This window comes from Patagioenas fasciata, chromosome 35, assembly GCF_037038585.1.
Source record: "Patagioenas fasciata isolate bPatFas1 chromosome 35, bPatFas1.hap1, whole genome shotgun sequence".
In the NCBI taxonomy this organism is placed as follows: Eukaryota; Metazoa; Chordata; class Aves; order Columbiformes; family Columbidae; genus Patagioenas; species Patagioenas fasciata.
The window spans coordinates 1,916,723-1,930,470 of NC_092554.1; the positions used below are offsets into that span (position 1 = coordinate 1,916,723).

Here is a 13,748-nt window from a genome sequence, read left to right on the forward strand (position 1 = left end):
AAGCACCACCCCCTCTTCACCGTCCCATGCCCTTGTATTTGACAATGCCCCCTTGTCACTGGTGTTCTACTGAACCTTTACTCCAGAGGCCTCATCCTGGTGCAAAAGGGCAATGCAAGCCAGCATCTCACTGTCCTGCCTGTGCTTGTGGGTGCACGTACCCAAACTCTCTGTGCTCTTCTCTCAGCAGCCTCAAGACTCACCTGCTCAAAAGAAGACCTGAACACCCAAGGGAAACACAGCAGACCAGCTCTTGGCCCCTTTGCTGCTGTTCCTCCAGGTTTGACCAGCACAGCAGGACAGAGGCATGGGGACATCCTATTTTGGGCCACGGTGCCTTTCCCTCCCCAGGACCTTCATGCTGCTTTGCAGTTGGTCCTGCCCTGTGAGCCACCAGAGCAGCGGTGCCAGCCCTTCTGCCTTGGCCACAGCCCCATGTTCTCTCCGGTCAATTTAGGAAGTGTTCCCATCTTTTGGGTGTAGCTGGAGGTGGTTGAGCCTGTCACAGCTGTAGCAGCAGGACAACGTGGGCATAGTAAAATCCTCGCCGTGGGTTCAGAGGGTACAGAAGTGGGTCAGAAGCCCAAGGCTGAGTGCAGACAGTGAAGTAAGGTGAGCAACAAGGGCTCAGTGTCCCAGAGAGGGTCAGCCCAGTCTCTCCAGAGTCCAAGGCCAGATGGCGACCCTCAGGAGTGGGCTGGACCTAAAATCCATCTGCCTTCCAGCCAAGGTGCTGTCCCTGACACGCTAAAACCTCTGGGCAGGTGAGGCGCAGAGATTTGGGCTTTCTCCTGCTCTGCAAAGAGGACTCTCAGCTCTGGCAAAGCCACTGGAAAAAACCCAGGGTTCAGACAGCAGCTTTTTTCTTGTTACTCAGCTTCTCCCTGGACTGACAGCGTCACCTCCTGCTCCCACAGAGGAACAACAAGCCTAAAGCAGAAAGGTCAGCCACAGCCAGCTGCCTCTCCATTTTAAGGTGAATATTTCGGAGGAGTTTTTCCTCTGAGCAGGATCCCAAAGCCTGATGCACGACTCCCCTCTAGTGGCTTCACAAGAACCAGGACTGGGAGCCAGACTGGGCTGCATCGGCTCCCACTCCTGCTCCAAACTCGGTGCCTGGTCAGCAGCCCCGCACACTCAGCTGTACCAGCTCACCCATCAAAGTATTCCTTAATCAACAACAGGTAAGTTTTTCAAATGAGTTAAGGGAGTTAATTTTAAGGTGAAGCAGCTCTGGACATTTTCACCAGAGCGGAGAGACACCCAGAGCCTATGAAGAGTCAACAAACCCCTGGAGAAGGTCCCCCCTCACCTTCACCAGCAGATGAATCCTCTGCCCTGACTCTCGGACAAGGCTGTAACGCCGTTCCAGGCGGTCCTGACAGTCCTCCAGGCTCAGCAGCGATTCTCTTTTACAATCTCTTCTCACAAATATGGGAGACGCCCACGATCCCACGATGGTCTGGATCTCCTCAACATTGTTTTTGGCTTTCTGTATCCTCTGCTCGAGGTCATGGACATCATCCATCACCATGGAGATGTGATCCCAGACACCTGGTAAAAAATGAGATGATTGACTACTTTTTTTCAGAGCTGCATGGCCAAGCTCTTGTGCACTCTCCATAAGACTTTTCCCCCACGGTTTCATGTATTTCTCACCCATCATTAACACAAGAGACTTACCACCTCAACCAAAAGAGTCACTTCTAGCTCCCTCCTACCCCAACAATCCATGGTACAGCTGCAGCCTCTGTTTTCTGCCAGGAGCACCAGCACCGTGGGGACGTCTGACACTTCCCCCTTTCCCGTACCCAGATTTAATCTGCTACCAGAGAGAGAACAAGGACAACAGGCTGAGTGTCCCTGCCACTGTCACTAGAGCAGGGACCCACAGCCCCACAAACACAGGCTGTGACAGCCCAAGGTACCAGCGAGGGCTGCATTTAGATTCAGGGAACTTCATCTGCAGGAAAGTCCCTTCATCTTTGTTGTGCAATGGAGAAAGAGTTTTTCAGCATGAGGAATTCTGCTTTGCAAGTTCCCAAGGGAGGACACTTGTTCCTGTTCATACCACAAGCCTGATGACAGAAATATATATTCCAACAGCGAGCAGTTTGCTTTCACCAAGAGGAAACAAATTGTCTTCCTCCATTCTGCTTTGCAGTTAAAACTGATCAAGCAAGAACACTGGTTAAATCATCCCAAAGTCACGGTGCACAAACCTCACCACTAACCACAGTATTTCATCTGCCTGGAAAGGATAACGAGGTGGCCCTGGCCCCCACCGGGAGAAGTCTGTCCCAAGCCAGATGGCTGGGCCAAGGGGTCCCAGTCCCTGCACAACTCAGGGAGAAAGCAGTGCCTTGGGGACACAGGGACATGACCACACAGTGGGTCACTTGGGCTGGCACGCGCAGGGAGCAGACTCTTCAACCCCAGCCTTGCCAGCTCTCACAAACCCCAATCTTGCCGTTTCCTCAGCATCACTGCTTACAGGGCAGCCTCTCTTCCCCAAAAGCCCAGAGGGAAGCTGAAGGGATCAGGATCCTGTCCCCAGCCCAAGCAGATCAAGGTAAGATGGGAAGGAGCAGGCAGGCTGGGGGCTGCCCTTTGTCTCCCCAGTGCTGGCTCTGCTGGAGAGTCCCCTGCCCTGCTGTGAACTGTCACTGGGAACCAGGTGATGGAGGCTGGGGACATGGGAGGAATCTGATGAGACCCAAGTGAGCAGGTTAACCATGAGCAATGTGCCCTGTGGCCAAGAAGGTTGATGGTACCTGGGCTGCGTGAGTAGGAGTGTGGCCAGCAGGTCGAGGGAGGTGAATCCTCCCCCTCTGCTCTGCACTCGTGAGGCCCCATCTGAGTGGTGTGTCCAGTTCTGGGCACCCCAGTTTAAGAAGGACAAGGAATTACTGGGGAGAGCCAAGCGGTGGCTACCAAGATGCTGAGGGGTCTAGAGCATTTTTCTTCTGAGGAAAGGCTGAGAGAGCTGGGGCTGTTGAGCTGGAGAAGAGAAGCTGAGAGGGATCTGATCAATGGGATCAATATCTCAGGGTGGGTGTCAGAGGATGGACCAGACTCTGTTCAGTGGTGCCCAGCGCCAGGGTGAGGGGCAACGGGCACAGACTGAAACACAGGAGGCTCCATCTGAACATGAGCAGAAACTTGTTTGCTGGGAGGTGCCAGAGCCTGGCCCAGGCTGCCCAGAGCGGGTGTGGAGTCTCCTTCTGTGAGACATTGAAACCCGCCTGGACCCACCTGTGTGATCTGCTCTGTGACCCTGCGTGAGCAGGGGGGTTGGACGGGGAGATCTCCAGAGGTCTCTTCAGCCCTCACCAGTCTGGGATTCTGTGAAATCCTGTACGGCCTCTTTTGCCCTAACACAGAGCTAGCTCACCCTCCATCTTCCAGTTGAGTGTTTCTTCTGCCTTCTTCAGCTTCAAGTTAATATCCCACAGCTGCTCCTGTATGAGAGGGTATTCGACCTCCAGGACTGTCTTCAGGACCTTGTTGTATCTGTTCACCATCAGCTCCAAGTTGGCCGCCAGCTGCCGGTATGACTCCTTGGAGGAATAGATTTCTGCTGCCGTGGGTGGGATGGCTCCCAGCCGGCTGCCAGACAGGTAGCTCAGCTCCCTCAGCACCGACACCAGCTGCAGAAACAAGGCAGAGAGCTGAATGTGAGACAATCCTCCCCATTCACCTGGTAGACACCCTCCCGTCAATTCTGGGGATCTTAGGGGGTTCCTGCTGTTTTATTCACAAAGCAGCACGCTCTGAGAAGGGCCTGGACACCTCCTAGTCCAGACCATCTCCCTCCCATTGATCTTTGCCTCTGATTTGCTTCCCAATCAAAGACATATAGCTCTGTTAACTACCCAGCCAGCAAACCCTGTGCAGCCTCTAAAAGCCATGATGATCTCTGGTCTTCTCAGCTATCCTCATCAATACAGTCTTTCAGCAATACTGTGCCTGCAGGAGGAGGCACAACCAAAAGCATCTTTGAGTTGTGATGGAACGGGATTGAGTGGGTTATTAAACTATAAACCCAAGTAGAAGTGAGTCCCTGCAACAAACGGAGCAGCAAGGTCTTCCAACGCAACATATCACTTCTAAGACAAAAAAAAAAAAATCTTTGCTCAGTTTAGTGGCTTGTGAGAGGGAAAATGCTCCTGAAACTGCACATTTTGGCTGGGTGACAGAAATTCAGTATATTGTATGGGCAATGGCAGGGGTGAGGAGTATCTACAATACTAAAGTGACTATGTCCACAATGACAAGAAGAGGAAAGAAAGACGGAGCGCAGAAGGGTGAAGGGAGCAGTTTGAGGAGGTGGATGGAAGAGGATGGGATGGCAGGAAGGGAAAAGCAGGGGATTGAGGGAGCAGGAGGCCAAGTGAGATAGAACCAAACTCCCCTCCCTTTTATGCACTGGAATGTCTGAGACATCCCCACCATGGTGTCAAGGATGTCTTACCCTCTTTCCCTCTCCTCCATGGAAGGTGAGCTCTGGAAGATTCTTTAATGTTGAAGGGTTGCAAATACATCCTCCCTTTAGGCAAAATGAGGTGCTCCTATCTGCTCTGAAGGGCATGAAGGGGCTGCTAAGCAGGCACCTGAGGACATGAGGCAGTCCTCAGTATGGAAAGCTGAGAGCAGCGCAGAAGCACTCAGAGACTGGAGCTGAGAACATGCTCAGCACGTCACAGGCTCCAAACCCTGGCACCAGGGTGAAGGGTGGAAAACATCCCCTGGGGCCATTTGCTTCCCACCTTAGCAAGGAGATTCCAAGGAGCTGGACAAATCCTTTGTCTGAGAGCCAAGCTGGAATGAGCTCTGGAACCTCAACACTTTTCTCTAACAGCAGCAAGTCCCAGGGAAAGGGGGAAGTGTTTGATGTTTTCCCAGGCCCCTGAGATTCAGCACCTCCGCAGCAAATGGCATTTCACATTTGAGAGGCCCCAGCTCTCATCAGGCCCCAGAACCTTTGAACCCACCTCTGCACTCTGCTGGCTTGGACCCTGCCTCTGCTTTGGGCAGGGGGATGGTCAGGCCTCCCTGTGCTGGAGAGGGCAGCCCTAGGGAACAGAGACCTACTGGAAGCCTCCTGCACCACAATTAAGGAAATCCAACAGCCACAACACTGAAGTAACAAAACAAACCTTTCCTGGGATTTTTATACCCTTTCAGGAAGCTCAGATTTCAGGTAAACATAACACGAACCCACGTCTGTAGGATGATGCTCCTACGCTCCCCACACCAGCGTCAAACCAACCTGCTCTGGAGATGTTGACACCAGTTAACATCTGGCTACTCACAGACTTTCTGGCTTTAATTACAATCTGCGCTGCTTAAACTGTAATCCTGATATTTTACCAGGAGACAGAGCCCACAAAGGGGATGGTTAATTCATGTCACCCATAACAGATGCTCCAGGGACCTCAGCAGAACAGATCTAGTAGCGATCCCACCAGACTTGCCATGCACGGTGGGGCACAGCTTGGAGACGTGCCCTCCAGCAGACAGGAAAGCTGGTTCTTACCTGGGGATCAAAAGTAACTGTGATCAGTTTGGTTTCTGGATCTCGCCGGATAAGCGGTTGAGTAAGGTTGTACTGTGATTTTTCAGAGACTGTCTGGGACCAGTCTGCATAGAGCTTCTCCTGATACCTGCCGAAAAACAAACAAACAAATTAAAACATCCACCACGTAGCTGCCAAGCCCGCACACCAAGACATAGAACCAAATAAAAGCCAAGTCCACTTCTGAGGGCTGAAGAACATCAAGGAATATTTAAAACCCACCCACACCACCTCCATAAAGATCTTGGCTTCAAAGACAAACACCTGAAAACCAGTGACAGCATCAAGTCAGGAAAACAAAGATCCCCCAAGTACCATTCTTAGCAGAGGATTCAAATTTGGGGACAAACATTCAAAAGCTCAGAGCAATCAGTTCAGTTTTAGCATCAAACATTAAGATATTAAGTGAGGTGCAACGAATCCCACTCCCACTTGTGGAATACACACATTACAGCCACGGTAAGTACACTGTGAATGGGCACAAGTGGATTGAGACTTCTGGTCAGCTCAGGTTTTCTACCACAGCATCTCCTACATCCAAAAGAATCTCGTTCCAACATTTCTGCTGGGCTGCACAGCCCCTGTCCCTCCCATGCAAACTTCTCATTTCAAGATATCACAGAAAGACTGTGGTGTGTAGCAAAGGATTCCTCCTCCTCTCTCATCACAAAATTCCTTCTGGCTTAGAAAGAGACATTCTCAGGCCCTGGGCTTGCAAATGTGCTGAAAGGTGGTTTAGAGAAGGAGAAGGAAATGGCCTCAAGTTGCACCAGGGGAGGTTCAGACTGGATATTAGGAAACATTTCTTCCCCAAAGGGCTGTCGGGCATTGGAACAGGCTGCGAGGGCAGTGGTGGAGTCATCATCCCTGGAGGGGTGGACAGACGTGGAGACGAGGTTCTCAGGGACACGGGGCAGTGCCAGGGTTGTGTTAATGGATGGACATGAGGGTCTCTTCCAACCAAAACAATTCTATGATTCTATAAGGTTTGGCTTTTTTTCATATAGTTACAGTCATGCCTGAGCCACCACTTACCTGTCGAGCAGCTGGATCATTTCTTCATACTTCTCTATCACCCTTCTTCCTTCAGCAGAGTCCAAGCAGCTGGTGGCACAACAGACAAGCTCAGCGTTACACTTAGCCCTGTGAGGCTGCAGTCTCTATTTACCCCTTCCCAAAACCACCCACCACCTTGCAGGCAGAGCCTGGCTGGGGATCTTACATTCCAACCCCACCATATCGCCCAAAACCATTTCACTGCACAAAAGCTCTCCAAGCCCCAGTGCGCCCTTTTGCGGGTGTTTGCATGGCAACTGGCAAATGAGAACCACGTCCTGGGGGAAGAACAAGGGCCCAGAGCTGCTGGAGGAACACTGGTCTCCGTAACATACTCAATGCTCCGGTGTTTGCACAGAGCAGGGCAACCTCTGCTCACCAGCCACCACTTTCTGAGGTCAAAGAGGCACAGAAAGAAGCAGAGTGTGGCTCCCGGCAGATGAAGCTCTTGGCGGTGCCCAATTCATGCCCCTCAAACCGAAGAGCAAAGGTGTCCCAGAGTGCGGGAGGCAGAGCCCTGGCCACGCTGCCAGGGCTGTACAGCCCAGGGAACAGCAGGCCAGAGGAATTCTTATCATGCTGTCTTTTCCCCACTGTTTCATCTACAGTATCCAAGTTTTCCTCAAGATGGTTGTTGATTTTGGAGGACATATTGACAAAACTTGAATTAACTTAACCAAAAGCTGGAAAAAAGGAGCGCCTGAGCAGTCACCGCTGGGCAAGTGCTGAGAAACCTGCTGGAAGTAAACAAGTCCTCTGAGCAAATCCAAGTAAATCCCAGCAAAACCACTTTTGTTTCTCCTTTTTAATCCTTTTTCCCTTTCAACAGCATCATGTCACCACCGTTGCAGAGCATGTTATTAACTACTCTAAACAGAGGACAGAAAATCAGTGTGAAATGCAGATCTGGGTCCTTCATGGTGGACAAAAATTTGCCATTTAGGTTCAAATCAGACATGATAACTTGGGCTCTGTGCTGGGAACAGCCCAAGAGTTTGTTTCATTGCACCAATGTCTTTGCTGCTGCAGAATAACTGTGCACTTAAAGACACTTAATGGCAAGATACAGTGAGAGAAGGTTACAAACATGGTACAGTGACGGTCAAGTTATTTTGGTCAAGTACATTAAAAAAGTGGATCCATTTACACAGAATCCTGACCAGCACACGTGAAGCCATTCCTGTGAGCTACCAGGTGCAGTCCCTAGAACACCCTCAGTTGTCATAAGTCCAACACTGCCTTGCTTACAGAGCTCTTAAATGTTGTCTCATGTGGTGCCAGCTGTGAGTATGAGGCCATACTTCCCTGACACCATCCGTTATAACAAGCATTTGGGTGATAAATATACCAGCATTGGTTTCTTTCCTTGATCTTGGGAGATGGCTCCTTTGTTTAACGCTGAGAAAGTTTTCTTCTGCCCAACAAAATGCTCGTCTGCTCCCCAACATGCAAACCCAGCTCCATCGACCCATCTCAGCTGAGTCCAGCCCAGCACTTCTCTGCTATTCACAGTTTGGATGATGCCAGAACCAGGACTTGCAGCTGAGGAGGTCCTGGAGAACATGCTGAGTGGGATTGCAGCAGGAAAGGTTCTGATACCTCTTTCAATTGCAACCCGGGAACTATGTCTGAAAGCTGAATAGCCCACTGTGCCTCTTAATCGCTTCAAAACAAATCCAGTTAATGAGTTTCTTAAAAAAAATAATGATCACAAGGAAGCTGAAAAGCACCAGTGCAACCACTTCACACCTCTTTGACTAAGAATTATTTCAGCTATAACCATGGGATAATGTTCACCACAGAAAGAAAATCAGATTGATTACAGAGAAGATAGCAAGGTGGTCATAAAGCAACTCAGCTGGAACAGACACGCACAGATGTGGGATGTGCCTGAAGTGATCAAACGGCACCTGGATTCGCGCTCGCAGCTCCTGCGCCCAGCGCAGCGCTCCAGCCACCGGCGGCATGTTCTTGTGCACAGGGGGGGATCCTGGGGAGGGCACATTGGAACAGCATTGGACTGAACGCTGCACTTGTAACCCCAAAGATGCAACAACAGAACCTCATTTGCAGAAAACTGCTCTGATTTCCCAGCTTCCTTCCTTAAATCCAACATCTGCCACACTGATGTAGGTCTGTGACCAAGGCGAGTGCCTCTGGATCTTGAATAAGGAGCTGAGATCGAACGAGAAGCCCAGACTATGTCCAAACCTGAGCTGATGTGAGGTGTCCCTTGCCTGGGACACATTCCCCGCCCCTCACAAACACTGACATAGGGATTTCTGACCAGGAGTTACTTCTGTCCGTCTTATCTAACAGCCACAGAACAATAACCACAAATTCACAGCAAATGATTCTCTCCATGATTCTCTCCAGTCCAGGACTTGTCTCGTTCCAGTATGATCTTTCTGAGGCAAGTAAATAGGTTATTGTTCAAAATGACACACTTGAATCCTCATAATCTGATAGAAATCCACCCATTCCCCCCTGTGCCAACAGTCACGGGGAATAATAAACTTGGAAAAGGCTGATTAAACCCTTGGTTACAAAGTCCCACTCGCATACTTTGCATTTTAAGCATTGTAAGGGAAACAAAATAAATTCATTCTGAGGAGCACATGAGTGGGTTTGCAGGTCCCATGGGGTGTTGGAGGCAGCACACAAATGTGGAGAGAAACCTCCTGTCACAGCCTCGCTGGGAGAAAAGCTCAGCATGTGTCTCCATTCCCAGTCACATATCACGCATACACATTTGAAAAAGGGTATTTTTACTCCTAACCAATTATTTGCTTTAATACTAAGAACAGAGCTTTCCCAGGCATTTCCATTGCCACTAGGAGCTACAGAGGCTGAAAACATCTGCAATTTGTAAAGTTTTGGGTTCCTTAGAAAAATAAATCATTTCCCCCCCAAATTAATCTCAATCAAACTCCCTGTAAAACCCATGTTACTCAGCACGTTCTACCTACCGAGCTTCAGCTCTGCCTGGATGTGCCGGGAGTAGATCAGCCTGGCGTGGTCCAGGGCCCTGCTGAACATGCTGATGAGGACGGAGTGTTTGCCAGCAGCATCTGCAGCGACTACCGGTCGCTCCAAAAGGCTCCCGAACATGTCCAGCAGCTGTTGGGGTGAACACGCAGGAAAAGAAGAGGGGAAAAATTTACAACCCCGACTCCTGCAGAGAGATCAGCTGGGACCTTCCTCCCCAGCCCAGAGGCTTCAATACTGTCCGCACCGATGGGCACTTTGGAAAAAGGAAATTTGCTCCCTTTGTTACGGGGCCTCTCAGACTTTCTCTGGGGTTGGACCACATTCCAACTGTTGTTCTTCAAATGCTTCAAGATTTTCTATTTTTTTCAAAAAACTTACAAAGATAAACACTGTCACTTGCTAAAGTCTTTTCTACAAATGCTTATATTGATTTTTTTAAAAAAATACCATTTATTATTTCTGCAAGATAGATTAATTGATAAATAAACCAGCTTTGTTTCTAGAAAACCTGTTTCCAAAACTGAAACAGATCCATGTATTAATAATATTAACAAATTGATACTAACAATATCAATTCTCACCAGGAAATCCTAGAAAAAGCATGATTTCCCCCGACTTGCAGAGAGAGACACAAATATATCTCCTGGCATCCAAAAGCTTTGTGAGGGACCCACCAGCCTGAGCATCCCAAACCAAGAGCAGCCCAAAAGCTACAAGTCCCACTGTCCCACCAGCAAACACCAGCCCCATGTGCCTGTGGCTCCAGCACTGCCTGGTCTCCTCAACGTGATTCTCACCGAGCCGGGTGCCCTGATTTCCCTTTTAGGGAAGAGCAAGGGAGCGATAAACAAACCTTGAAGGCGTGGTCCAAGTTGGAGGCGTCATCAAAAGCCTGGATGAAAATGGTGCCCAGCCGACGGCCCATGTCTTCTACTTTCTGCTGGAAACCAAAGGCATCCTGCTCAAAGTCCTGCACAAAGGCAAAACACAAGCTGTGAGGCTGCAAGATGGCACTAGGAAGGTACCTGTAACTCCTCGATCCAGAGATGCCCTCTCTTATTCACCGTGAACTAAGCCACTCCTCTGGCCAATCTTCAGCCATCGCAACGTGGCAAAGTCCTCACGAAGCTTGAGAACATTTCTGTGCTGTCCCATGGCTGAGATGTTGGCCCTTTCTCTGGGAGGGACCCTTTGGTCCTGAGGGCTTTCCACAGCCCACATGGCACTATCTTCAGCCTACAGGCAAGATGGACTATTTCCACACCCTCTCCCCCACCACTTGGCCTGAAGACCACACCATCATCCAGAAAACCCACGGATGCACCTGCTGAGTCCCAAATCCAACCTACTTTCAAGTCAAAACAAGCCTGTGGTTCCATGGTGAGCTGGTTGTGAGTGAGGCAGTTTCAAAACACTCGCACAGGTTGCCCAGAGAGGCTGTGGAGTCTCCACACTTGGACATAGGTAATCTTGGAGATATTTCACCTGACCAGTCACAGTCCTGCTCTAGCTGAGCCTGCTTTGAGCAGGGAAGGTGGACTGGGTGATCTCCAGAGGTCCTTTTCAAACTCAACAGTACTGGGTTTCTGTAATTTCCATCATCTTCTTGCACTGCTTTTCTTGCTTCAATTGTAATAAATCCTTTGAACTTCAAGAGTAACATCTATATTTGTTTTCCTACACGTAAAAGAGTCCAAATCAAAGACTGAACTTGACAGTCCGTGACAGTCCTTCTGTTCTAGCTTGGACAAAACCACTAAAAATGAGGTCATGTGTCTCTTTTCCAAAGGACAAAGTGCAAGGAAATAGCTTTTACTATTGCTACTGCTGAGCTCCAGCAGATCCAGATGCCATGTTTTAGCTAAAAAAAACGGCTCCAGCAGTGGCAGAGGGTGCAAAACTAGAGCACTGAAAGAACAAACATGACTCAGAGTCACACAAATGGCCATGGGGTCACCAAACCCAAGCCACCTCCTGCAGAGCCACTGTCACCTCTCCTCTGTGCCTGCCCTGCTGAAGGAGGGGTGCTATGGAGCAAGCAGCTTTCCAGCAAGAAACACTGGGGACGGGCCACCCCCTGCAGAGATGTACTGGGAGCTGCAGGAAGCAAAGCACGAGCCACCCATCCCCACACCAGGCAGGTCCCAGAGGGCTGGGAATATTCCTTTAATTAAAGCACTACTGATAATAAAATAGAGCATCCTTGAATTCTGAGAGCCCCAGATGCCATGTGTTCATCTAGGCAGGAGCGAACACATCCCAGAGATGATCTGAGTTGGCCCTCATCAGGCAAACTACCTTGTTTTTCCAAAACTAAGACAGCGTCTTATATTAATTTTTGCTGCAAAAGATGCTTACTTTTTTACATGTATAGCTGCCTGGACCCTATTTAAATTGACTTTTTTATGAACTGTAACTAGGGCTAATTTTTTGAATAGGGTTCATATTTCAAGCATCCTGAAAAATCATGCTATAGCTTGTTTTTGGGGTAGGTCTTTTTTTTGGGGAAACATGGTAAATACCAAGAGCAGGAAAGCAAAGAGATGTGGGTGTTGGTATAGCTCTTATACCTCAGCAAGCACCATGTACAGCAAAAGCTTGTGCATAACTCATGGAAATCCCAGTTTCTCAGCTGCACTGATCTAAGGTGCTGATCTAGCAAGATATGTTAGATATAGACGTGCAAGAAGTCCCAAATCTCTGCAGGAAAGGCCAGCGGCTCCCTGTTCCCTCCAGTACCAGATCAGATCATAATGAAAGGAGGAAAGAGCTGGGAAGAAGATAGCAGGAAACTGCTGCTTTGGAAACATGCACATGTTCCTGATGTTCCCGCAAACTGGTCCCACCTACCGTGTTGGTCAGGTCAAGACAGTCATAGGTTCGCTCTGAAAACACCTTGTATGCCTCCTGGAATTCCTCATACATGTCCAGGACCTGCTGGCCCAGGGTCTTCCCTTTAATCCCACTGAATTCAATTTTCTCCAGCTTCATCAAGTCCAAGGAAGTTGCCAGGAGATCCTTCAAAGTCAACGGAGGGAGACACAGGTCATGATGTTGACAAAAGAAGATGACAGCAGTTGTCACGACAGAGTTGCACTTGCTGAGGGACCTTCCCAAGCACAGCGCTGGTGCTCAGGCTGGGTGGCAGGGATGGGAAGGGGGGAGCCTGATCTGCCTGTCCTGAGCGTCAGTGGCTGCTCATAACACGTCCCTGCCCAGTGAGACCTGCTGCAGCCACTAGAAATACCATGACAACTGTAAAATCGCTTTTAAGTGTATTTAAAGGACAGATCCAAAGCAGGATATGAGACTCTTATATGTCATCCAGCATAGCTAAGAATCCCAATTTTATAGGTATTAACCAAGGACAGATTTCTAATATTTACAGGTACCCAAACTGTCCAAAGCTCCTGCGCAGTCAAACCTCCACGTGTCCAAGTGGGTGTTGCAGCACCTGCCCCGCTGGCCCTCTCTGCTGAGGTGGCACACGGGTCCTTCCCTTCCCTTCCCATCCTCTGCAGCCTGGCAGTGTCACCTCTTGGGAAAATGTCCCGCTCCCCCAGTGGTGGTGGCAGCACTGGGCAGCTCTGCTGCCATCCCACCTCATCTGTCTCCCTAGGTAGGGCCAAGTAAGGGCTGGTTGAACGTCCATTGTCTCAGAGGACCAGGAGAAATGTGCACAGGAATGTACTGGTGGCCACTCTCTGCTTGCACTTGTCCTGGGGCCACCCGAGCAGGGCAGCAGGTTTTACCACAGACACGTAATATGAAACAGTGCAACGAACCAAAGGAAAGGGATCCTTCCCTCTTCACGTGCTCATGGGCTACCCATGCACCAGTGTAACTGCAGCTTTTATGAAAATTCGAAAACAAATGCACGTATGCATTCATATTCACTTCGACACACCAGCACATCCGCTTGAACAAATACCTAGTAAGGCAAAAAAATAATGTGGAAATACCAGTTGTCCCTTGCTTTGTCTTGCAAGGTTGCTTGAAATGAAGTGATGAGGGGAAATTGAGACGGAGAGAGATGCAGCAGTTTTCCTCATTAACAGGCTGGTGTGCACTATGCTTTTAATTATTGTTTTACAGCTCACTCCGCAGGCTCTCCCTCTGACTC

The 13,748-nt window shown here is 49.5% G+C and overlaps 1 pseudogene; it reads right to left on the bottom strand.

Moving 5' to 3' along the window:
* Window positions 1-13,748, bottom strand: part of LOC136115884 (dynein axonemal heavy chain 9-like) — a 77,045-nt pseudogene that overhangs the window by 50,812 nt on the left and 12,485 nt on the right.